Genomic DNA, 27825 nt, shown 5'->3' with positions numbered 1-27825 from the left:
AAATTACAACTCGAAACTAGAACAAGATATGACTCTATATGAATGCCTCCGGCGGTGTATCGGGATGGTGCAATGAATCAAGAGTGACATGTATGAAAAATAATGCATGGTGGCTTTGCCACAAATACGATGTCAACTACATGATCATGCAATGGCAATATGACAAAATTAATATATGTAATGATGATGATAAACGGAACGGTGGAAAGTTGCATGGCAATATATCTCGGAATGGCTATGGAAATGCCATAATAGGTAGGTATAGTGGATGTTTTGAGGAATATATAGGGAGGTTATGTTTGATAGAGCGTATCGTATCACGGGGTTTGGATGCACCGACGAAGTTTGCACCAACTCTCAAGGTGAGAAAGGGCAATGCACGGTACCGAAGAGGCTAGCAATGGCGGAAAGGTAAAAGTGCGTATAATCCATGGACTCAACATTAGTCAAAAGAACTCATATACTTATTGCAAAAATTTAGAGGTCATCAAAAAATCAAGTACTACGCGCATGCTCCTAGGGGGATAGATTGGTAGGAAAAGACCATCGCTCGTCCCCGACCGCCACTCATAAGGATGCACAAGCCAGGTACACTTCATGTTTCAAATTTGTTACACAACTTTAACCATACGTGCATGCTACAAGACTTGCTAACTTCAACACAAGCATTCTTTAAATTCATAATCACCCAACTAGCATGACTTTAATATCACAACCTCCATATCTCAAAACAATTATCAAGCATCAAATTGATCATAGCATCCAATTCACTTTCTATGATAGTTTTTATTATACCCAACTTGGATGCTCATCATTCTAGGACCAACTTTATGATCATAGCAAATACCATCCTGTTATAAAAGACTCTAAAAATAATATAAGTGAGGCATGAGAGACTAGAAATTTCTTCAAAATTAAGACACCACCGTGCTCTAAAATATATAAGTGAAGCACTAGAGCAAAAACTATCAAGCTCAAAAGATATAAGTGAAGCACATAGAATATTCTAGCAAATTCTAATCAAATAGGCTTCTCCCAAAAGGTGTGTACAGCAAGGATGATTGTGGTAAACTAAAAAGCAAAGACTAATATAATACACGACGCTCCAAGCAAAACACATATCATGTGGCGAATAAAAATATAGCTCCAAGTAAAGTTACCAATGAACGAAGACGAAAGAGGGGATGCCTTCCCGGGGCATCCCCAAGCTTAGGCTCTTGGCTATCCTTGAATATCTTGGGGTTCCATGGGCATCCCCAAGCTTAGGCTCTTGCCACACTTTATTCCATAGTCCATAAAAGCTTTACCCAAAACTTGAAAACTTCACAACACAAAACAAAACAAGAAATCTTATAAGCTCCGTTAGTGAAAGAAAACAAAACCACCACATAAGGTACTGCAATGAACTCATTCTTTATTTATTTTGGTGTTAAACCTACTGTATTCCAACTTCCTTATGGTTTATAAACTAATTTACTAGCCATAGATGCATTGAAACAAGCAAACAACACACGAAAAAACAGAATCTGTCAAAAACAGAACAGTCTGTAGCAATCTATAACTAACGCAAACTTCTGGAACTCTAAGAATCCTACCAAAATAGGACGTACTGGAAATTTTTTTTATTGATCAGCAGCAAAACGAATCAATGCAAAGTCATGTTTCTGTGATTTATTGAATTGTTTCTCGTGAGCGCAAAGTTTCTGTTTTTCAGCAGAATCAAATCAACTATCATCGTAGTTTACCCTATAGGTTCTACTTGGCACAAACACTAACTAAAAGATAAAAACACATCTAAACAGAGAGTAGATGCAAGATTTATTCCTAAACAGAAAACAAAAAAACATAAAGAAAATTGGGTTGCCTCCCAACTAGCGCTATCGTTTAACGCCCCTAGCTAGGCATAAAAGCGAAGATAGATCTTAGTAGTGCCATCTTTGGCACTAAATTCATAAGTAGCACGCATGATAGATTCATAAGGTAATTTGTAAGTGCTCCATGCCTTTATTTCTTGGAAAGTCCTCCATGCCTTTCTTTAAGGGAAATTGGAATCTAATGGTCCCTTCCTTCATATCAATAATTGCACCAATCGTTCTAAGGAAAGGTCTACCAAGAATAATAGGGCAAGAAAGATTGCAATCTATATCAAGAACGATAAAATCTACGGGCACCAAATTTCTATTTGCAACAATAAGAACATCATTGATCTTTCCCATAGGCTTTTTAATGGTGGAATCTGCAAGGTGCAAATTTAAAGAGCAATCTTCAAGATCATGGAAACCTAGAATATCACATAAAGTTTTCGGAATCGTGGAAATACTAGCACCCAAATCACACAAAGCAAAACACTCAAAATCTTTAATTCTAATCTTTATAGTAGGTTCCCACTCATCATTAAGTTTTCTAGGTATAGAAACTTCCAAATTAAGTTTTTCATCATAAGATTGCATCAAGGCATCAACAATATGTTTGGTAAAAGCTTTGTTTTGACTATAAGCATGAGGAGAATTAACAACGGATTGCAACAAGGAAATACAACCTTTTAAAGAACAATTATCATAATGAAATTCCTTGAAATCCGAGATAGTAGGTACAATGTTATTAGAAGTTGAGGATTCTCCAATCTTACTTTTACCAAATTTAGCATCAAGATCTAAAGACTCCGAATTCTTGGGACGCCTTCTAGGCAAAGTTGATTCATCATCAGTCCCATAATAATCAAAATTCATATTGCAAAACATAGATCTAATAGGAGACGCATCAATAACTTTAAGATCCTCATCATTATTTTCACATAATTTTTCTGGTTTAGCGGCCATCTTATTGACTAAGGTGGCTTGCTTTTCAGAAATTTTGGCTATAGCATTTTCAAGCCGTGTAATTTGAGCGTTAACACCATAGAATTCTTTATTCATATCATCAAGCTCTTTGTTCATAAACCCCAAAAAACTTTTTTTGTTCCTTAAGCTCTTTTCTAAAGAAATTATTATGCTCAAATTGCAACTTCATAAAGCTTGTAATATTTGATTCATTCTCATCCATCCTTCTGAGAAGGTGGTCAGGACCCTTAGGCGTGGCCATAAGGTCAAACAAGCAAACAAGCACACAAAAGAAGGCAAGCGAAAAAGAGAGGAGGAGATTGGAAAAGAGAGGGCGAATAAAACGGCAAGGGTGAAGTGGGGGAGAGGAAAACAAGAGGCAAATGGCAAATAATGTAAATACGAGGGAGATGGGTTTGTGATGGGTACTTGGTATGTCTTGACTTGAGCGAAGACCTCCCGGCAACGGCGCGAGAAATCCTTCTTGCTACATCTTGAGCTAGCGTTGATTTTCCCCAAAGAGGAGAGGGTGATGCAGCAAGTGTAGCGTAAGTATTTCCCTCAGTTTTGAGAACCAAGGTATCAATCCAGTAGGAGGCTCCTCAAAAGTCCCACGCACCTACATAAACAAACAGAGAACTCACAACCAACGCAATAAAGGGGTTGTCAATCCCTTCAAGGCCACTTGCGAAAGTGAGATCTGATAGAGATAGTAAGATAAAATAAATATATTTTTAGTATTTTATAATATAGATGCAAAAAGTAAAGATGCAAATAAAAGTAGATTGAAAGCAAATATGATAAGAGATAGACCCGGGGGCCATAGGTTTCACTAGAGGCTTCTCTCAAGATAGCATAAGTATTACGGTGGGTGAACAAATTACTGTCGAGCAATTGATAGAAAAGCGCATAGTTATGAGATTATCTAGGCATGATCATGTATATAGGCATCACGTCCATAACAAGTAGACCGACTCCTGCCTGCATCTACTACTATTACTCCACACATCGACCGACTCCTGCCTGCATCTAGAGTACGAAGTTCATAAGAACAGAGTAACGCATTAAGCAAGATGACATGATCTAGAGGGATAAACTCATGCAATATGATATAAGCCCCATCTTGTTATCCTCGATGGCAACAATATAATACGTGTCTTGCAACCCTTTCTGTCACTGGGTAAGAACACCACAAGATTGAACCCAAAGCTAAACACTTCTCCCATAGCAAGAAAGATCAATCTAGTAGGCCAAACCAAACTGATAATTCAAAGAGACTTGCAAAGATAACTCAATCATACATAAAACAATTCAGAGAAGATTCAAATATTATTCATAGATAAACTTGATCATAAACACACAATTCATCGGATCTCGACAAACACACCGCAAAAATAGTTTACATCGAATAGATTTCCACAAGAGAGGGGGAGAACATTGTATTGAGATCCAAAAAGAGAGAAGAAGCCATGTAGCTAATAACTATGGACCCGTAGGTCTGTGGTAAACTACTCACAGCTCATCGGAGGGGCAAGGATGTTGATGTAGAAGCCCTCCGTGGTCGATTCCCCCTCCGGCAGAGTGCCGGCGATGGCTCCAAGATGGGATCTCGCGGATACATAAGGTTACAGCGGTGGAAATTGTGTTTCGTGGTGCCCCTAGATGTTTTCGGGGTACGTAGGTATATATAGGAGGAAGAAGTACGTCGGTGGCCGCCTGAGGGGCCCACGAGACAGGGGGCGCGCCCTACAGGGGTGGCGCGCCCCCCTATCTTGTGGGGTCCTCGGAAGCTTCTTGACTTGCACTCCAAGCTCTCTGGATCACGTTCGTTCCAAAAATCACGCTCCCGAAGGTTTCATTCCATTTGGACTCGTTTGATATTCCTTTTCTTCGAAATACTGAAATAGGCAAAAAAAACAGCAATATGGGCTGGGCCTTCGGTTAGTAGGTTAGTCCTAAAAATGATATAAATGTGTAAAATAAAGCCCATAAACATCCAAAAGGGGTAATATAATAGCATGGAACAATCAAAAATATACATACGTTGGAGACGTATCACCTACCACCGCACCACCTCAGCTGCCTACCACCCTACATGGAGCTGACCGCCTCGCTGGCCCAGGCGCATGTCAAGGCAGGGCGAGGCGGTGATAAAGTGGAGGGGACACGTCAGTAGGCGCATTAAATGCGTTTTGTCCCGTAATAGCTAGCATTAGGCTTAGCTACAGTGCCCCGATGCCACCTCATGTGTGCCACTGTGGCAATCCCCTTGCCTATAAAAGGAGGCCCGAGGCACCCAGGAGAAGGATTCGGACTTTTGGACAAGTTACGTTCATTGTAGCTAGTTCAAGAACCTCAAGAACACAAATACACACATCAAAGCAGGACTAGGGTATTACGCATCTCTGCGGCCCGAACCTGGGTAAACGATTCGCGTGCTTGTTCCGACTGCTGATCCTGCTCTTCTCACCACCCCGTGCCCTGCAACCGCGGTAGGGATTCTTGTGATCCCATAGGTGTCGTCTCCGCACCGACATCTCTTGGCGCACCAGGTCGGGGGCGCGGTTTTGAGCATCTGGTTCAGTAGTTGGTCGAGAAGTTCCTCATCATCTTGGCTTCCGAGGAAGAAGGCGACCAAGCAAGTAGCCCCGTCGGTGGATGTGGCAAGCGGTCGCACGACGACGAAAAAGCTAAGTCATGCAAAAACTTCGAGTAATTTCTTTTTATATAAGGTTATCTTCCTCGGAGATCTTTCCTCTATATGGGAAACCTGCATGCGGTGGGGCCCTTCCGTTATCGGCAACGCTCTTGGTCTATTTCGAGTCCGCTCAACAGATCGAGCGGCTGCGTCGAGAGAGGCAGGGTGGCCTTCCGCTATTGGCAACGCTCTCGCTCTGCCTCGAGTCCGCTCGACAGTTCGAGCGGCCGCGCTGAGACCGGTAAGGTGGTTCGCGCGGCAGCAAGCACACCTTGCCGGCCGCTAAAGGATCCATCCTTCAAAGCGCAGCTGCTTGGGTTTACACGCCAGCAAGCCTACGTAGTAAGCATAGGTTGGACATATAGAGAAAGGTTGAACAGGGAAATAACATGCATCATATTAAATGTACTGCAGAGTTATATTACACAAATTGTTGTGACAGTTCTAACTAAGGATATGAATTGTCTTGGTCATGAACTTGCAGTAGCAACAAGAAACGGGGTGCCTAATCCCGGCGCTGGCCCTCTATCCTCTGGATTCCACCGACGCGGCTGATGATGGGCTCGATGCGCTCCTCAATCCCCGAGAGGTCTGCATCGCTCGGCAAGTTGTCCAGTGCGGCGTTGACGTCGAGGTCGGGGTTCCAGTATGCCAGCTTGGTGAGAACCTTGGTCATGGTGCCCTGGCAAATTACCCGGGACTCGTTGGCCAAGGAGCTCGCCTGGTTGGAATCAAGCCGTTCCAGGGCACCGAGAACACCCTCGAAGAACAAGGTCAGCTTGGCGTGGGGGCTCGCGCCTGGTTCCGGGGCGTACCTCACTTCCGGCATCTTCATGTCGACCCACTACTTGGTGATCCTGTTGGTGACGTCGGCGAGGCAGCCGGTCCAGATTTTGTCGCCCTTCACGGAATCTGCGTGGTTGGCGGCGTCATTCTTCCGTAGCTGCTTCTCCTCCGGCAGGCTCTTGGTCAGGGCCCCTTCCCGGGTCTGGGCCTCCGAAAGCACCCCCTCAAGGCTCTCCAGCTTGAGCTTCATGTCCTAGATGGTATCATTGGCTGTGGAGAGCTGCCCAGCCTTGCTGAGAACCGCGGAATGCGCCTCGACCAGAGCCTCGTTGAGCGTGTTCTTCTCTGAAGACAGCTCCAGGACTTGCTTTGCCAGGCCGTCCCGCTCCGCCTCCAGCTCCTTCACCCTGTTGCCGTGGGCCAGGGCCTGGGCATCGAACGCTTCCCTGTGCTTGTGCTCCAGCTCTTGGGTCCGCGCCGTGGCAAGCTTCTCGACCTCCTCGTCCTTGCCGTGGAGCGTGGTGGCAAGCGTCGTCTCACGGGCGGCAAGATCCTTCTCTTGGGAGTTTATCTCAGGCTCTTGCTGAGACCGGATGGCCTCGGCCTTGGAGGCCTCCTCCTTCGCCTCCTCCCGGGCCTTCTCAATGTCAGCCTGCTTCAAGAGGAGCTCCAGATCGCGCTGCGCGAGCTGGTCTTGGGCGGCCTTCATCTCATCGTGAGCCTGGCGGAACCAAGCCTGCGCCTCGGCGACGCGCTCAATGAGATCTGATTCCACCTTGTGCGCCACCGCCTCCTTGGACTTCGCCTTGTCCAGATGGGCGCGGTGGAGCGCCTGGAGCTTGTTGAAGCTGGCACTCATGTCCTGGAGGAGCCGCTCCTCTTGAGTCCTTGGACTTCGCCTTGTCCAGATGGGCGCTCGGCTCGTCGACGACCTCGAGCCTGGCGGCGCCGAGCACTTCGTCGTCAAACACCTCCCCCTCGGCCGATGCCCTGGTGCTTGCCGTCCCTGGGAGGTGAACGAACATGTCGTCGCTCACCTTCAGGTACTTGCCTGAGCCGGAGGCAGCAGACGAGGAGGGTTGGTCGTCGACCACCTCCTCCTCGGCAGGGGCCTTGTCGGACTCCTCCTCAGCGGCACCCTTGTCGACCTCCTCGGTAGAGCCCTCGCCTGTCTCCCCGGCAAGCTCCTTGGCGGTGTCCTCGGCTGCGGTCTCGGCGACCTCCTTGGCAGCGACCTTCTCAGCCAACACCACGACGTCCGCAACAACCTCTTTGATGATGGCGTTAGTGTCCCCCTGGTCCGCCGGGGGGGCCTTGGATGCCAAAGGAGGAAATGAGGCAGGGCCGAAGCCAAGGTTCAAAAAAGAGCAAGGGAGAACAAATGACCCACTCATGCCGGGCCAGGTAGAGGTGGCCCCCTCTTTGCCAACATCTGTTGCCGGGACGGAGCCGCCTGCACCCAAGTCTACCTCCTCCTCCTTCGTGCGCATGGGCTCGGTATCTGGCGCCCTTGCCGGAGACGCCCCACGGGGCAGTGTGGTCGATGGGGGTGGCGCTGTGAAGGAGGCCCTCGGTGGCTCCTCATGCTGCCGTTCTTCTTCTACAAACCGCGGCAAGGTTAACCACAAGAGAATCAGGCCCCGGCAGGCATGGACGAAGGGTGGATGGTGAACTTACGCTGGGGGCTGCGCTGCGGGCTGCTATCCGGGCTGCTCACCACCACCAGCGGTGTGCTTGAGGTGCCCGCCGAAGACTTGGCCCTCTTCATCACCCGCTGGGCCGACGTCTCCACGTCCCTGCCAAGATCAAGCCAAGTCAAACCAAGGAGGGCGGCATGATTCGTAAGGATTAAAACGGCGAGGGGCAGATCACTTACTCGTCCTCCTCCTCCTCTGCTGCCTTCCTCTTCCCCCTCGGGCTGAGGGACAAAAAGTGGAAGCCGATGTCCGTGCCAGCACCTGCGGAGGGAGGGGTGGTGAAGGGGTCCGGTAGTGTTTGGATGAAGAAGAGGCGGGCGTTTTCTTCTTCGCCACTGCGGTCTTCTTCTTCTCCGCCATGACTTCCTTCTTTGCTGTCGCGGCCCTCGTCACGCGTGCGGCCTCCCCGGAGCCCCTTGCTGCGCCACGGCCTTGCTAGGCTGGACCGGCTTGCCGGAGCCGGCCTGATGCAGGACGCGTCTCTTCTTCGGGACCGGGGGTTCACCGGCCTCGGCCTCCTCCTCGAACGATTCCTCGCCCGTGCCCCCGGCAGGGGGGCCTTGGTGCTAGCATCGCACGCCTCCTTGGCGGACCTCGCCCACTCAGCATGCTGCTCCTCTTCTGCGGCCACGGCGGCCTCGTTCTCCACACCAACGGTGCCGCCAGCCAGCCTAGTGAGCTCCACCTCCATCGCCCTGGCGGTGATGTAGTCCAGCTCCTCCTGGGTGGTGTCCTGAATGAGCCGCGGCTCATTGTGGTCAAGCTCTTCGACCAGGTTGGCGAAGAAAGTTTCCACCTCGCGTGCCGGGGGCTCGACCCAAGCTGGGTCAAGACCGTGCGCGGTGAAGACCGACATCATGGCGAGGATTTCCACCTGCCGGGAGTTGTTGCTCAGCGGGACCACTCCTGGCGGCAGCCCGAACAAGGGCCCCTTGATGACCTTGCCGGACTTCGCGGCCCTGCCGGTCCTCTTCACCTTGCCGTCGGCGTACTCATCGAGCTGAAACAGTCTCCGGCAGTACCAGGAATGCCCCCGCACCGTGAAGTTGTTCTGCAGGCCGGTGCGGAGCCTCATGACGCTGGCCGCGTTCTTGAAATCCCAGGCCGGCCTCCCCTTGTTGTGGAGCGGAGCAATCTGGCGGCGGATCCGCCGCAATCATCTCGAGGTGAGCCCGGCCTCGGTGAGGTGGCGGATCCTGGTGGTGGCGATCGAGAACTTCTTGTCGTTGGGATCGAGGTCGCTCCAGTCCGTGCCATGGAGCAGCGGCTCTCGACGAATGCCTCGGCAGAACACCAGCGGGTCCTCCTCCACGATCCAGCACCACTGGCCCCGCCACTCTTCCCACCTCTCCTTCGTGGCGTCGTCTGGGTATGCGCTCCTCTCCTAGATTCTCGGGATCCAGGCGACGGTCCCAGAAAGAGCACCCCCAGGTTGGCCGCGGGAAAAAAAGTAGTGGCGGAAAAGCGCCATGCTGTGCGCCACCCCGGCGAAGCCCTCGCAGAGGTGGGCGAAGCACGCCAAGCATGCCACAACATTCGGCGTGACGTCAAACAAATGGAAGCCGAAAGTGTGCATGATATCGTTGAAAAAGTCAGAAAAAGGGGGGCAGAGCCCGCAGTAGAAGAAATCAACGAAGAACGGGTACCAGTTTTGGCCGCCCCTCTCGCAATCCGCGGGGTGGACACGCGTGGCGGGGGTGCGCCAACGTCACCGCCCCCCACAAAGGCTTGTAGTAGTCCCTGAGCTCGAGGGCGTCGACGGACGACGGGACGAAGTAGGCGGCCTGCGCCCGCCGTGCCGCCGCCTCGCTCTCTGGCATCTCCTTCTCCCTCGTGTCCTCGGCCACGCCCTTGCCCTTGCCAGATTTGAGCGCCATGGCCGCTGGGAAGAGAGCGAGAAGCTGAAGGCGATGGGGAGCACAGCTGCAGCGAGCAAGAGCTTGGAAAGGAAGAAGATGGGGACGGCAATGGCGAGATTGGGGAAGGCACAGGGGGTAAATGAGCTGCGCGCCCGCGGTTATTCCTTTTTATGGGGAAGGTGCGGGCCGCCTCTTTTCCCATTTATTGCGACATGATGCATGCGTGCTGCGGCCGCCCCACGCATGCCCCCCACGTCACACACGACCCCACGTCATGCATTCAATGCAGGTCATGGGGAAGCGCAGCGGACGAAGAGTTATTGCGGTAAAAACCGCCCCGCCTACCCGTGCACCGTTTTTGGGTCTAGCCCAACAAACGCGTCGCGCTTATGTGTGGCCCAGGCCCGGGGGCTCCTGTCGGTGTACTAAAGTAGGGGTACTACTTTGTACCCCTTACTAAGTGCACGGGTAGTCAGAGCCGCACCCGCAACCGCACTGGGCGAGGTAGAGGGGGGAATTAGAACCACAGAGCTATCAGAAGCCATGCCAAGACTAGAAGAGCAACAGGGCAAGGTGTTTCTCCCCGGCAAGGTCCCTTCCAAGGCAGCCTCCACAGCTCCAGCAGGAGCCTTGCCGGGGGCAAACTTGCCCAAACTCACACCAACGAAGCGCACCTCCCTTGGGCCCCGGTCCCTCTAGCGCCACCAACCATGTTGGGACCAGGGCTCGGGAGGCCCTCTGTGATGGCATGCAGATCTTTGTGAAGACAAGATACATTCCAAATCAGAGGAGGAATAGAAGACGACGAACCTCGGAGAGATTCTTGCCGAGGATAATCAGAAGACCCCAGCAAGATCATTGCCGGGGACGACCACAACGCCACGGCAAGACCCTTGCCGGGGCCCCGGCAAGGCCCTTGCCGAGGGCATCCGCGAGGCCGCAACCAGGCCCGCGCCCGCCAAGCTTCTGCTAACGCTCCCATGCGACTGCCAGCCCACCAGCTGGGCGGGCGCTTGCATGTCAATGCAAGGCTCCTCGACCAACTCAGCACATGCCTACATGGTGGCATGCAAACCTTCGTGAAGGCCCTACCACCGTGCCACCTCAGCTGCCTGCTAGCCTACATGGTGCTGACCGCCTCGCTAGCCCAGGTGCGTGTCAAGGCAGGGCGAGGCGCGATAAAGTGGAGGGGACATGTCAGGAGGCGCATTAAATGTGTTTTGTCCCATAATAGCTAGCGATAGGCTTAGCTACAGTGCCCTGATGCCACCTCCTGTGTGCCAATATGGTGATCCCCTTGCCTATAAAAGGAGGCCCGAGGCACCGAGGAGAAGGATTCGGACTTTTGGACAAGTTACGCTCATTGTAGCTAGTTCAAGAACCTCAAGAGCACAAATACACACATCAAAGCAGGACTAGGGTATTACACATCTCTACGGCCCGAACCTGGGTAAACAATTCGCGTGCTTGTTCCGACTGCTGATCCCGCTCTTCTCACCACCCCGCGCCGCGCAACCGCAGTAGGGATTCTTGTGATCCCATAGGTGTCGTCTCCGCACTGACACCGGCCTATATACTAGTACTGGAGGTAGAGTAGTGGTAGAGTAGTTTATATTATCTCTGCATACAATACCTTTATTTGTGCTTCAAAACTGAATGTCATGTCATTAAAAAATAATGTAGAGAAATAATGCAGCACCTCGGGCCAACGCGGCCATATCGCATTTTGCACGAGAAATGACACACCATGTTTCGTTGACACGTGGTCCCATTCCAACATGTCAGTGAGACGATGGCGAGACCTTTTGTATAATTTCCGAACGGACGTCTATGTAGGCCTGGGCGCCTCTTTCTGTAACGTGGTGACCATCTGCTCCCCACTAGCCTCTTCCTGTATCGTGGCAACCATCCGCTCCCCACTAGCCTCTTCGTGTACCATGCCAACCGTCCACTGCATTTTCGCCTTTCCCTCTCGATTTGGAACTACTGTCACACGCTCTTCCTCCTTCCATTTGCCTTGACTCTTGAAAGTGCAACTAATCCCTAGGTGGTTTTGGTAATTCTTAACAACATATAGCTCATTGAAATAATGCTCTTTCAAGATGATCATTTCAGAAAGTTCAATGATTGGTATGGCATGGACTAGAGATGTGGACCTCTCAAAATGCTAAGGACACATATTGGCAACAAGCTCAAGACTCTACATTTTCTTTTTAGTGATCCATAGGAAAGCCAATACTATTAAAAGGGGATGAGGTGTCGCTTCATGGCTTACTTGCTCAAAATGCTTAGTGATATTCTCCAAAACCCTCAGCCACTTTCTCATTTCCACATATGTCCTAAACCTAAAAGTCAAACTAGGCCCCACTGATTTGATCTATCGGTCGCCACCGAGTTCATTGGACATAGCCACTGCCTCAAACCCTAGTCACTTCGGTTTCACCGATAGGGATCTCGGTCTCACCAAGATGGGATTGCAAACTCCCTGTTTCGTTTTCGTAATGTTTCACTCCCACTGAAATGAGCGAATCGGTCCCACCGAGTTCACAAAGCAAACTCCCTGTTTCCTTTTCGTAACGTTTCGGTCCCACCGAAATGAGCGAATCGGCGCCATCGAGTTTGCCTGACCAACTCTCTATGTACCTATTACTGAAATCGGCCCCACCAAGTTAATGTGATCGGTCTCACCGAGATTACGTTATGCCCTAACCCTAGCGCATCGGTCCCATCGAGTTGATCGTATCGGTCCCACCGAAAAGCCTAACATTCATATTTTGACCTGAATCGGTCTGACCGAGTTTTACCATTCGGTCTCAACGAGTTTGGGAATCTGTGTGTAATGCTTAGATTTTGTGTGGAGGCTATATATACCCCTCCACCCATTCTTCATTCGTGGAGAGAGCTATTAGAACGTGCCTACACTTCCACCACTCATTTTTGAGAGAGAACCACCTACTCATGTGTTGAGACCAAGACATTCCATTCCAACCACAAGAATCTTGATCTCTAGCCTTCCCCAAGTTGCTTTCCACTCAAATCATCTTTCCATCATAGCCAAATCTGTGTGAGAGAGTTGAGTGTTTGGGAACTATCATTTGAAGCACCAGAGCAAGGATTTCATCATCAACACACCATCTATTACCTTTTAGAGATTGGTGTCTCCTAGATTGGTTAGATGTCACTTGGGAGCCTCTGTCAAGATTGTGGAGTTGAACCAAGGAGTTTGTAAGGGAAAGGAGATCGCCTACTTCATGAAGATCTACCCAAGTGAGGCAAGTCCTTCGTGGGCGATGTCCATGGTGGGATAGGCAAGGTTGCTTCTTCGTGGACCCTTCGTGGGTGGAGCCCTCCATGGACTCGTGCAACCGTTACCCTTCGTGGGTTAAAGTCTCCATCACTGTTGATGTGCGATAGCACCACCTATCGAAACCACGCCAAAAATCTCCGTGTCAACATTGCATTTGCTCCCTCCAAACTCCTCCCATTTACTTTCTTGCAAGTTGCATGCTTTACTTTCCACTGCCCATATACGCTTTGCATGCTTGCTTGAATTGTATTGTGATTGCTTGACTTGTGCTAAGTTGCTAAAATCTGCCAAGAATTAAAAGTAGGAAAAGCTTAGGTTTTTATTTAGTCAAGTAGTCTAATCACCCCCTCTAGACATTCTTTCGATCCTACAAGTGGTATCAGAGCTTTGGTCTTCATTTGCCTTGATTTCCATAGCTTTGGTGATCATAGCTTGGTTTCGCAACCTAGGAGAGTTTGGCGTCTAGCGAGGGAAATTACCACCGTAGAGGTCCTTACTTTGATGGTACTAATTTTGCTAGTTGGAAACATAAGATGAAAATGCATATTCTTGGACATAATCTCGCCATTTGGGATATTGTGTGTATTGGTTTGCAAGGTGAATTCTTTGATGGGAGAGAACTGAATTGTGAAGCTACCGTGGAAGTATTGAAGATGTTGCAATACAATGCTCAAGCTTGCGATATCCTCTTCAACAGATTGTTCCCCGAAGAATTCAACAAAATCAACCATCTTGAGAATGCAAAGGAAATTTGCGATATTTTGATTTATATGCACGAAGGTACCATCTAAGTCAAGGAATCCAAGTAGGATGTGCTTCAAAGTCAACTTGATAAGTTCAAAATGAAGGATGGTGAAGGTATCGCTGAAATGTACTCTAGGCTTGCTCTCATCACAAATGAGATTGTCGGCTTAGGAAGTGAAGAGACAACTGACAAATTCAACATCAAAAAGATCTTGAGAGCCTTGGATGGAAAATATGATACCGTGGGCACTTTGATCCAAATGATGCCAAACTACAAAGATCTCAAGCCAACCGAAGTCATTGGAAGAATTGTTGCTCATGAGATGTCACTCAAGGATAAATAAGAGCTTCACAACAAGTCTAGTGGTGCTTATAAAGCCTCATGTGATGCTCCTACATCATCAAGTGAGAAACAAGCCTTCAATGAAGAATTGAGCTTAATGGTGAAGAACTTCAACAAATTCTACAAGAGTAGAAGCAAGGAAAGAAGTTCCAAGTCAAGGTCCTACAATGACAAAAGATCTTCTAGTCGCGAGCAAAATTGCTATAATCGTGGAAGACCTGGACACTACTCCAATGAGTGTACGACTCCCTACAAAAGAAGATAAGACTCACCTAAAAGGAGAAGCAAAAGGGAAGAATCACCTCCAAGGGAGAGAAGGAGTAGAGATGATCTCTATGAATGAAGAACCTCTCGAAGAAGCAAGGATTCAAAAAGGAAGGACAAGTCATCAAGGCGCTACACAAAACGAAGACATCAAGCTCATGTTGGTGAATGGGTATTTGGCTCCGACTCCAACCACCACTCCGAGAGAAGTTATCACTCTGACTCCAAATATACTCAAGATGAAGGTGTTGCCAGTCTAGCACTTGTGTCAACCAACTCCTATGACATATTTGATTCACCAAATGAAGGAATTGGAAGATGCTTCATGTCTAAAGGCCCCGAGTATGTTGATTTCAATAGTGATGAAGATGACTTGCTAGGTGATGATGATTTACTTTTTGACAACTCTAGTGATGAATACTATGATGAAAATGCTATTAATCATGCTAATCAAGATGAAACGAATGACAATGATAAGAAGGAGATTGAGTGTCTAACTAAATAACTAAACACGCTTAAGTTAGCTCATGAAACTACTTTAGAAGATCATCGAGAACATTTAAAAACTCATGAGAAGCTACGCTTCGAGAAGCTCAATATTGAGCAAGAACATGGGTTCTTAAAAGCCATCAATGATGATCTTCGGTAGAAAAGTTCTACTTACATTGCCAAGCATTTACTCTTGTCTACTTAGGTGCCACAAATAAAATCTAGCAACAAGGGCAAGAAAGATTCTTCTTCTAATATTAACAATAATCATGCTAAATCCAATATTGTTGCTTCTAGTAGTTCTCTTGATTCCACTAATGATTCTCTTAGCCAAGTTACACTTGAGAAAGCAAATAGCTTATTAAAGGGAATTATAGAGAAAGGTGTTTACAAGAGCCTTGCCAGAAGTAAACAATTCGAGGAAATTGTACGCAAGTAAGGAAGGCACCGGAAGAATCAAGGTGTTGGTTTTGAACGAAAGTTCAATGCCAATCGAGTTGAATGGGAATAAGATCAATACCCCAAGACAAAGTTTGGTCCTCAACAAGAGAAGTATGATCCTACTTCCTTCAAGGGGACACAAGCTCAAGATGATCTTCCACCACAAGACCACAAGCTAAAAGTCTAGGACTAGCTTCAAGAGGAGATTGGTGCATTTGAAGATGTTCCAAAGGCCTTGGTCAAGTGGGTTCCCAAGACTACATCAAGTTCCACTTCATCAAGTACATCTACAACCCCAAGGATTCCCATCAAGATGATGTGGATCCCGAAGAAGAAGAACTAGAGAGTTCTTGAGGGTGACTCCGCCAACATTCTTCACTCATATTCATTTTGGCAAGGACAAGTGCAAACAACTTCCATATCTTGCACTAGTTCAAGGAGTCACAAACCCTCTTGTTGGTAAGACAAGGGACAAGGTAATCCAATGCTTTCATGGACATTATCATGTGTGCGCTTCACTCTATGTCTGTGGATATCCTTGTTTGTTCCTTGTGGGACTAACCCATGTAGGTATTTAAAGTGCAACTCACTCCAATGGATTGCTCCAAATGATCTACCTCGACAATGAGCATCCACATCTTCAACATCTACATGAAGTCATCATCGACAAAACCCAAGGTTAGTTCATCCCTCTTAGGGGGGATATCACATCTAGGGGAGCTTTACTCTAAGAATTGGGCCAAAGCAACTCTAATGGTGTGAACACAACAATGCTTTATGTAAAAGTGATAACCCCACTTGTGTTTAAATGATGAGTATGACCTATGATCAAATGTTCTCATTTGACTCCTAAGTCAATATGCTCATATATAGATGACCTAGTCATCGCCAATTGCTTGATAGATGCTAAAGTGATTGTGCATGCTTCGCCACATATTTCATTTGCCATTTTATTATGTGAGCATGTTGATTGCATACTTTTCTCATTCGAGGACATCCATTTGTTGCTTTGATTGTTTGGCTCTTTTTCTTTTTGCCAAATGGATGGACAAGAATGCCTAGGAACTTCCTCTAGATATCTATGCTTTTCTCGTCTCAAACTCTATTTATGCTACATCACAAAGTTTGAACAAGTCAAATTTGAACCCTCTAGGTGAGGAGCACTCGGAGTCACCGATTCATCATAGACCTAAACTTCCAAAACCTCTCTGTGCATTTCGTTCTGACTGATTCATCCTCTTCGATCATACCGAGTTCACTGAGTTGATCCAGTTTTCAATCTCGATGCAACCGATTAGAACTTTTCGCTCACACCGAGTTGCAGTAACTGCTTGCGATTCTGCATCTTGGTGCCACCGAGTTGTTCCACTCGGTCACACCGGCAATGTCAGGATATATATACCAACGGGTCAAAATTTGGAAGTTTCTCCAAAACCTCTTTGCACGTGCGTGTCTTGCTCTGTCGCCTTGGGTCTCTGGATCATCCTCTCGTCGCCAGCGACCTCCTGCCGTTGGTCTCCGCCGCCGTCAACGGAAATCTTCACCTCCGTTGCCGCCATAGCGAGCTCATCGCCAAGTTAGAGTATGAGTTTGACAGTTTGTGCAATCTGTTACCTCTGATTCTTATCACAAAGACAATGCCATGTTTCTTACCAAGTATGAGATCAATCTATCCAGAGAAAACTTCCATTAGATTAGTTTTGATTTGAAAATTTAGGGTTAGGTTTCCGCCATACTCATCTCGGTCTGACCGGGTTGTAGAAATCGGTCTCACTGATTTGGCTTAGGCCATTGCACCTGTGATTTTTGGTCTGACCAAAAATTGCAAATCAGTGTGACCGAGTTCAGGACTTTGTGAAACCCTAGCAAACTCGGAGTCATAGAACTGTGTCTCAGTCTGACCGATTCCACTAGTTTAGACTCCAAAGTTGCTTCGGTGTCACCGAGTTTAACAAATCGGTAACTCTGAAATGCTTTCTGTGGAAAACTAAAAGTAAGTTTTTGACTCATTCATTTTTGCAAAAAATATGCACTTTCTGATGCTCATCCACTCTATCTCATCTACAACTATTCACAGGGTTAGCTCTCAGTTTGCAGTGTCAGAATGTCTGATCAGAGTGACTACCAGAACAAGTCATATGAGCAGATGGATCTGAGTGAGGGCACTAGTCCCTCTGGCAGCTTTGATCAGGGTAGCAGGAGCACACCAAGCAAGCTGCCTAAGGCAACAACTAGGCACAGGAAGAAGAAAACTTCAGATTCAGAGGATGAAGACTTTGAAGTTGAGGAAGTGGCCTCAAAGAAGAAAGTGCTTAAGAAAGAATATGTTGCTGCTGCTTCCACAAAGCCAGGCCAGAACAAGAAGGCACCTACCAAGAGAGTGCCAATGTCAAAGGCCAGAGCATCAACACAAGAGATAATGCAATTTACTCTAGAGGGCAGAGAAGATGGAGATGGAAAGAAGAGAAAAGAAAGGGTCAGGAAAACAGTCGCAAGAGTGCTTGGAAATCCTTCAATGAGGACAGATTCTGCAGGAGAGGAGGAAGAAGAGGATGCTGCACCTCCTCCCAAGTCTCAAAATCTGATGGGGGATGCCATCATGTCTGGGGCTGCACCTTCAAAGCCCAAGACTGCCCCCAAAGCCCCCGCTCAAACTTCTAAGCCTGCACCTATGAGAAGCACTAGCAACATTCCTACTGCAGACAAGAACAAGGCCCCAGTGCCTAAAGTTGAATATGAAGATAATGAAGCCCAAGTGCTCAGGAAATTAAAGCCAAAGATACCAGACCATGATGACAATCATCAAGTGGCAGAAAACATGAAGGAGAGAAAGGATGCAGGTCTCAGACTATGGAGACAAGTAGATCCATATGCTGTGAGGAGGAGAACTATTGTGGACTTCAGATTTCACACCAAAGAATAGCAAGATTTGTATGAGATAGTGCTACTTGACAATAAGCCCATTGTCTATGATATGAAGTGGGTTGATTGGAAATGTATTGATGCTAATGAAGATCACTTTCCAGGAGTGCATGAAAGCTTCAATCTCAATGGAGTTGACAAGTTTTTGGGTCAGAAGTTGACCAAGTGGAATGATGGGCTCATTATGCAATTCTACTCAACAGCTCATTCCTATCCTGATGGAAAGATTGTCTGGATGTCTGAAGGTACTAGGTACCAATCTTCTATTGATGAGTGAGCTAAGCTCATAAATGCCCCCAAAGAAGCTGAGAAAGACATTGATGTATATGCTGAGAAGAAGAAGGATCACAACTCCATGGCCAACATGTACAAAGAGATACCTGACAAATCCTTGGAGACACACAAGCTAGGCTCAGTGTACTACTTGATGTCTGGATTGGCCACAATGAACACTATTTTGAGGCACACCTTGTTGCCCAAATCAGGAGATCATAGGATGATCAGAGGCCACTCCATCAACTTGCTTCAGCTCTTTGATTTTCCCCAGAAGTTCAAGGCCATGAGCTTGATTGTTGAGACCATCAAAAGAACAGCTGTTGACCAGAAGAGGTCATGTGGACATGCTCCACACATACATATGTTGACTAACTCCAAGATGCCCAAAGGAGTATATTTGTTGGACAAAGAGCATCTTCCCTTGAGGCCAGATTTTGAGGACAACACTGTTGTCATGAATGCTGAAGATCCCACATCTGTGGAAGCTCAAGAGAAGAGGCAGAAAGCACAAGCCGAGAAGGCAGCAAAGATGCCAAGTGCTGAAGAAGCTTCACAAGTGTTCCTCAAGTTAAATCAAGACCAACTTTGATATTTTATTCAAGCTACCTTGAGGTTTGAGAAAGGTTTGTCCACCCTGACTCAGAATCAAGAGAGCCTAGAGAGGATCATTCAAACAAAGTTCTACGATCTTGACTTGAAGGTGACAGAGATACAAACAGCAGTTGAGCAGCTCCGAGAAGAAGCAGAAGAGAGGAAGGGGGAAGCAACTACAGAAGTGTTTTAGAGAGTTCCTAGGGTGCAGAGATCTGTAGCAGTGCCAGTGCCAGACACTAGAGCTACAACATGAGCACCCACAGCCACAGCTCCAGTTGACCCTCCAGTGGTAACTCCACCAGCTCCATCAACTTCAACAGATGCTTTCATCCTTGGAGTCCTCTCAACACCACCTCCTGAAGATCAAGCTTAGAGAGCCGCATAGCACTATGCATTTTCAAGACTTTTGGTAATTTGTTGCCAAAGGGGGAGAAACTGTATAGATCATAGGTTTCGAGGGAGAGATAGATTCGCTTATTTTTGCTTCCTTGCTTGGTTGATACTTTATGTTTATGTGTGAGAGATACTTTTTATGGTCATGTGTTTGATCATATCATGCTTAATGCCTGTGATTGGATGATGTTATTATCCATCTTTTACGTATGATCATACACTTTGCCTTGGTGATGACTGCTTGTTCCTATTTCTATCATCTTGAGCGCTCCACCAAGATGTATGTGAGATGGTACAGTAACCCATGATCCTAATTGGTTGTGCATTTGCATTCAAAAGCAAATCCTAAATAATGCACAAATTTAGGGGGAGCTCTTTCTTATCACATACTTCTCAAAGCGATGATGTTTTTTCATTCTTATTATCATTTGTTGAAGCTTTGAATCTATATGTTGTCATCAATTACCAAAAAGGGGGGATTGAAAGTGCAACTAATCCCTGGGTGGTTTTGGTAATTCTTAACAACATATAGCTCATTGAACTAATGCTCTTTCAAGATGATCATTTCAAAAAGTTCAATGATTGGCATGGCATGGACTAGAGATGTGGACCCCTCAAAATGCTAAGGACACATATTGGCAACAAGGTCAAGACTCTACATTTTCTTTTTAGTGATCCAAGATCACATTGAGTCCATAGGAAAGCCAATACTATCAAAAGGTGATGAGGTGTTGCTTAATGGCTTACTTACTCAAAATGCTTAGTGATATGCTCCAAAACCTTCAGCCAGTTTCTCATTTCCACATATGTCCTAAACCTAAAAGTCAAACTCGGCCCCACCAATTTGATCTATACGGCACAACAGAGTTCATTTGACATAGCCACTGCTACAAACCCTAGTCACTTCGGTTTCACCTATAGGGATCTCAGTCTCACCGAGATGGGATTTCAAACTCCCTATTTCCTTTTTGTAACCTTTCAGTCCCACCGAAATGAGTGAATTGGTCCCACCGAGTTTGCAATGCAAACTTCCTGTTTCCTTTTCATAACGTTTCGATCCCACCGAAATGAGTGAATCGGCCCCATCGAGTTTGCCTGGCCAACTCTCTATGTGCATGTTACTAAAATCGGTCCTACCAAGTTCATGTGATCAGTCTCACTGAGATTATGTTATGCTCTAACCCTAGCGCATCGGTCCCACCGAGTTGATCATATCGGCCCCACCGAAAAGCCTAACATTCATATTTTGACCTAAATCGGTCTGACTGAGTTTTACCATTCGGTCTTATCGAGTTTGGGAATCTGTGTGTAACGGTTAGATTTTGTGTGGACGCTATATATACCCCTCCACCCGTTCTTCATTCATGGAGAGAGCTATCAGAATGTGCCTACACTTCCACCACTCATTTTCTGAGAGAGAACCACATACTCATGTGTTGAGACCAAGACATTCCATTGCAACCACAAGAATCTTGATCTCTAGGCTTCCCCGAGTTGCTTTCCACTCAAATCATCTTTCCACCATAGCCAAATCTATGAGAGAGAGTCGAGTGTTGGGGAGACTATCATTTGAAGCACAAGAACAAGGAGTTCATCATCAACACACCATCTTTTACCTTTTGGTGAGTGGTGTCTCCTAGATTGGTTAGGTGTCACTTGGGAGCCTCTGTCAAGGTTGTGGAGTTGAACCAAGGAGTTTGTAAGAGCAAGGAGATCGCCTACTTCGTGAAGATCTACCCAATTGAGGCAAGTCCTTCATGGGCGATGGCCATGGTGGGATAGACAAGGTTGCTTCTTCATGGACCCTTTATGGGTGGAGACCTTCATGGACTCGTGCAACCGTTACCCTTCGTGGGTTGAAGTCTCCATCAACGTGGATGTAAGATAGCACCACCTATCGGAACCACGCCAAAAATCTACATGTCAATATTGCGTTTGCTCCCTCCAAACTCTTCCCATTTACTTTCTTGCAAGTTGTATGCTTTACTTTCCTCTTGAATTGTATTGTGATTGCTTGACTTGTGCTAAGTTGCTAAAATCTGCCAAGAATTGAAATTGGGAAAAGGTTAGGTTTTTATTAGGTCAAGTAGTCTAATCACCCCCCTCTAGACATACTTACGATCCTACAACTCTTCCTTCTTCCATTGCTCATCTTCTCGATGGAGGGAACAGGCAGGAAACGACCCCATTATTCTTGCCCCGATATAAAAGATGGTGTGGTGGAGGAATTCACTTATCGGTGCGGCGTCATCACCACGTCTAGCATGGCAGATCCATTCAAGACTATTCTTGAGTCAAAAAATAACATCCTTACAAAGAACCCAAGGGTTCAGGAGTAGTTTGATCTCCCCTATCTTCTTCGCCATGACCTGGCTCGCTGGCGTGGGGACGACGGAATCCTTGCCTTGTGCAAGTTTATGCCGCTTTATAATGATACAGGTGATGTTAAGATGCCATCGCTTAAGGGTAAGGCCTAGGCAGGCGAAAATGGAGATTGGGTACAACTGCGAGTCGGAACTTTGTGAATGTGTACCCTAGTCACCGGGTTCCACTTCCAAAAATCTCAGACTGCTCTGAGGTTGAGCACACCGATGATGTACGTACGTTCAAATACAATCATGATGACTGTCGACTACAGAAGATAGCAATTTTTCAAGTTCCCAGTCGCTCTTTGGATTACAGGAATGCTTGTGTTGTCACTATCTTCGACAAGCTTTTTGCTGTCCTTAGTCCTTCGACTGAATGGATATTGCTTTAAAAATCAGTTTCTGTACACATCCGTGTACTGTGATGCAATTCAATACGAGGGTCTTGTGTTTGTTGCCACCACTTCTGGCACTGTTTTCACATGGGATCCTCAATGTTTTGGTACGTTTGTCTTCCACTTACATTCACCATGCATGTGAGTTTGTATCCCCATACTAATTAACCTTCTCTGTTTCCAAGGTTCTGTTAACATTCCCCCACCAATACTTGGAAAAATTTCTAACCATTGGGGAAATGACGATGGTGATGATCACGAGCATGAAGACGAGCAGGACCTATATAGTCAGTGGCGCCTAGCAAATTATTCTGATGGATCACCTCTTATTGTCTGTATACAGAGCACTACTGATGTTAGTAAGGAAACAGGTGTTGTCTCCCATGGTTGCACTCTCCAAACTTATTCCAACATCCATTGCAGGGTATTCGGCATGGATACTAGTGTGCTAGCACCAGCACCTTATGCCTGGTTCAGTATTGATAGTCTTGGAGAAAACACACTCTTCCTTGGACTAAGCTATCCACTGATGGTGAAAGGCGATCCAGCTGCTGTTGGCACAATGTTACTACCATCTACGAGAAGCAATTGTATCTATACCTCGGACATTGCTATGGTTCCCTACCCTGGCTATCACCATATATGTCCTGATATAGGCCGCTTCAGCCTGGATTATGAGTCTTGTGTTGATCTCGAGATTGACAATAGCTGGCTCTACCCAGAGAATCACTTATGGTTCAAAGCAAGTGTTTCCAATGACAATGATTGGTTGGACTGATGTTTATTTCATTGCTTTGTTATTTGTTGTGTGAGACAAACTTTAGTATTTATAATGTATCCTCGTTGTCGTTCTGTGTTGATGACCTGCTGTATGTAATACTAAATGATATGCGTCGTTGTGCGTTGACGTCTTGACGACCTATTGTATGTAATACTAAACTTACTAAATTTATGAATGACTTTCAAGTCGCTTCTCAGAGTGGGTGCTGCGAAGAGGCAAAAAAATCCTGAATACATAATTGTACGTGCATTGCAACAAGTTTTTTGTAGAACTGATGACAGTGAGATTCTATCACTGCCTTTTATATTAATAAATCAAAGAGGGGGGTTAGGGTATCCAGTTAGTTACAATTTAAATGGTGAGAGAGAGGGGAGGGGGGTAGTGCCCAAGCAAATATTACAAGAGTTACAAAGAGCTAACTAAGGATAAATGTAGGGACCTAGCTCCTCCTTGGATCTATGAACCAACATAGCAAAGTCTACTTTGAATCTGCTTCTCCAAGAGTCAAAAGAGGGTTGGATCCCTCTGAAGTGTTTATCATTCCTCTCCTTCCAAATCTCCCATGCTGCCACCATGAAGACTTCTACAAACATCGGCCCAATCCATCTATCTCTGGCATGGTGCAACCTTTGCAACCAACATGTATCATTGGGCCACTGAACCCCCAGAGCATCCCAACATCTCTGACTAAAGGGGCATGTGAAGAACATGTGTATAATATCGTCCTCCAGAGGGTTTTGATAGAGCAGGCAAGTGTAGTCATCATTCTGAATTTTGAAGTGTCTCCTCCTCAGCATGTTTCTAGTGTTTAACCTATCTTCCATGAGCAATAACAGAAACACCTTCCATTGCATGGTGCATTTAGTTTTCCATATCCAATGAAACACATCATCCACCTGCACTTGGCTGAAGCAATGTTCGTAGAACCGTGAGGACCTAAAGATATTCCCTCCCCAGACACAAGACCATGTGTCTTTGTCAAAATTAAGTGAAACATCCAAAACGTCAGGCTGCAGCCCCGCTACCTCTTATCTCGCCTGTGGAGAAAGAGGGAGATGAAACACATCCCCTAGCCGGTCCGAGGACAATAGTTGAGGGAGTCCTGGATAAGGGGGTACCCGGACAGCCGGACTGTATTCATCGTCCGGACTATAGAAGCGTCAAGATACAAGACTCAAGACTTCGTCTCGTGTCCGGAAGGGACTCTCCTTTGCGTGGAAGACAAGCTTGGAGATCCAGATATTATGTTTCCTTACTTGTAAACCGACTCCATGTAAACCCTAGCTCTCCGGTGTCTATATAAACCGGAGAGCATGGTCCTTAGAAAGTCGATCACAATTACAATCATACCATCATAGGCTAGCTCTTAGGGTTTAGCCTCTATGATCTCGTGGTAGATCTACTCTTGTATTCCACATATCTTCAATATTAATCAAGCAGGAACTAGGGTTTTACCTCCATCGAGAGGGCCCGAACCTGGGTAAACATTGTGTCCCTTGCTTCCAGTTATCATCAACCTAAGACGCACAGAGCGGGACCCCCTACCCGAGATCCGCCGGTTTTGACACCGACATTGGTGATTTCATTGAGAGTTCCTCTGTGTCGCCGCTGCAAGGGCCCGATGGCTCATCTAGTTGTCAAGGACGATATCACTTCTGGGGGAGTGTTGGCTGTAGGCCAGACTCTCCGGTTTGGCGGCTTCATTATGACTGCCCCATCGGCTGTCGCGCTGACGATGGCCTCTCGGGTCATCACGCATAACCTTCGCATTGGTTTGGAGCTTTCCGAACAGATGGATCCGATGGAGCTCTCCTCTCTTAACGAGCTCTTGGATCGCATCGCCGCCTTGGCAATCGCTACAGACTATGACCGGATTGGGCTTAAACCCGACCAGAGGGACATTAGATCCCCGCCGGCCACCCATGAGATAGCGGTAGTGGAGGAATCACACATGGGTCGCCCCTCAACTTTGAGGACGAATTATGTTCGGATCACCGAATTCAGTGAGCCGAACACCCACCCAAAGGACTACATGACCCAGGTCCCGGACTTAGAATCAGGCGCTGGGCCAAAGGGATTAGGTAATACTCCAGATCCTGAACTGTCAGGCTCGGTACTTCCCGTGCCTCCGGGGATCAGATCGGATCAAAATCCGGCTTCAGTCAATGACGCCCACTCAGACTTAATCCGCCTCTCCTGTGTCCGACAGGAGCCCCAGGAGACGGTACATCGTTACTGGGCCAGATTTCTCCTTGCTCTTAATAAGGTCAAGGACTGCCACGAGGAGGATGTAGTCTCTCTTTTCTGCAGAAACTGCACGAACAAAGGACTCCTTAATGCCATAAGTCGCCGTGACATAGAGCACCTTACAGACTTGGCAACCATAGTACAAAAGTACTGTGCGATGGAAAGCGCCTGAAAACCCAGGTAGAATTTTGGGATAGTACGGTCCTCACCGGAACCTTTGTCCGAACTAAACGGTCGAACTATCGTAAGTTGACCAACTCAACTCCCATGAAACCAAAGCCCGCCCCAGGGCGTGGAACCGTATTGGAAGGATGGCTCAACGGGCCGTGTAAGCTTCACAGCACGTTGGACGCTACGCCAACCCATAGCCTTAGAGCATGTTGGATACTCCGGCAGGTAGCTAAGAGTGGTGAGGATCTCCTCGAGATCCATAAGGCAGAACCACATCCCGCCAAAGAACACAATACGGTGCTGACAGTCTGCGAGACCTTCGCCTCAAACAATAGGCGCAAGCAAGCGCATCGAAGCTCCGTTGAAATTTGCCATGTGGCAAAAGTAAATCCATGGAACGACACTGCTATAACCTTCAACGCCAGTGACGAACCGCAAGTTCAGTCCGTCCGGGCGCTAGCCGCTCTGGTCCTCAGCCCAATAGTGGATGGCTTTCGGGTCACTAAAGTACTCATGGACGGCGGAAGCGGATTAAACCTAATCTATGAAGAAACCCACAAAAAGATGGAGATTGACAAAATCCGCATTGAACAAAGTGGCACGACCTTCAAGGGAATTATCCCTAGTCGGGAGGCTCGGTGTGCGGGAAAAATCACACTCGACATAGTATTCGGCACCCCAGAGAATTACAGGTCCGAAGAAATCACATTCCAAGTGGCTCCTTTCAACAGCGGATACCACACCCTTCTAGGGCGGGACACGTTTGCGAGCTTTCAAGCCATACCCCATTACGGGTACATAAAGCTTAAAATGCCCGGACCCAATGGAATCATCACTCTAGCTAGTGATCCGGACGTCGCACTCCGCGCCGAAACAAAACCGCAACGCTGGCCTTGGAAGCATTATCCGAAGCCCTAGCAGCAGAAGAATTAACCACGCTACGCGCCACTGTGGACAGGGACAACGTGATACTCGACAAGCGACCCAAGTCCACCTCATTCAAACCCGCAGATGAGATAGTCAAATTCCAAGTCCACCCAAAGGACCCTATGAAGACAACTTCCATCAGGACAGAGTTGAACCCCGCTATGGACGCCGCACTGCGCGACTTCTTACGCGAGAATTAGGATATCTTCGCCTGACACACATCGGACATGCCGGGCATCCCACGTGGATTGGCCGAACATAGCCTTAACATACTAAAGGGATACAAACCTGTTAAACAGACCCTAAGGCAATTTTTGGAGCCCAAACGGCAAGCCATGGGGGAGGAGCTAGCCAAGTTACTCGAAGCCGGATTCATGAGAGATATCAGACATCCGGATTGGCTGGCGAACCTGGTAATGGTACCAAAGAAGGACAAATCCTGGCGCCTGTGCGTCGACTTCAAAGACCTTAACAAGGCTTGCCCCAAGGATCCCTTTCCCCTCCCTCGCATCAATCAAAGCATCGATGCCACAGCCGGACACGACTCCTTTTGTTTCCTCGACGCATACTCTGGATACCATCAAATAAAGATGGCAAAGTCCGACCAAGCTGCAACAACTTTCATAACGTCATATTGCCCTTTCTGCTTCAACACTATGCCTTTCGGGCTTAAGAATGCCGGAGCAACCTATCAACGCATGATTCAAACATGCCTGGAAAAGCAAATCTGCAAAATAATGGATGCATACGTGGACGATGTAGTCGTTAAAACAAGACACGTCGAAACCCTAATTGATGACTTGAGGCTTACGTTCGACAACTTACGAACATACGACATCAAGATGAATCCGGAGAAATGCGTTTTCGGCGTCCCCTCTGGAAAACTGTTGGGCTTCATCGTTTCCAATAGAGGAATTGAAGCTAATCCAGCAAAAATCCGAGCTTTGTCACAGTTGGCTATACCAACAGACCTCAAACACATCCAGAAATTAGCTGGACGCATGGCTACTTTGAGCCGCTTTATCTGTAGGTTAGTAGAAAAGGTATTGCCTCTTTATCGCCTCCTTCGGCGCACCGAACACTTCGTGTGGACGGATGCAGCCGCTGCCGGACTAGATGAAATAAAGACCTTATTGGCCAGTAATCCAGTCCTAACAGCGTGTCGGGGGGATACTGATTCCACCAACACCTATGGGGACAGGGCCCCTTTCGGTTCGATGGGGGGCGGAGAGCGCACAAAGAGCGGATCGAGGCAGTACACGCAGACGATTTTACCCAGCTTCGGGCCGCACGGATGCGTAAAACC

This window comes from Triticum dicoccoides, chromosome 5B (genome assembly GCF_002162155.2).
Source record: "Triticum dicoccoides isolate Atlit2015 ecotype Zavitan chromosome 5B, WEW_v2.0, whole genome shotgun sequence".
Lineage (NCBI taxonomy): Eukaryota > Viridiplantae > Streptophyta > Magnoliopsida > Poales > Poaceae > Triticum > Triticum dicoccoides.
This window is presented reverse-complemented; position numbering follows the sequence as displayed.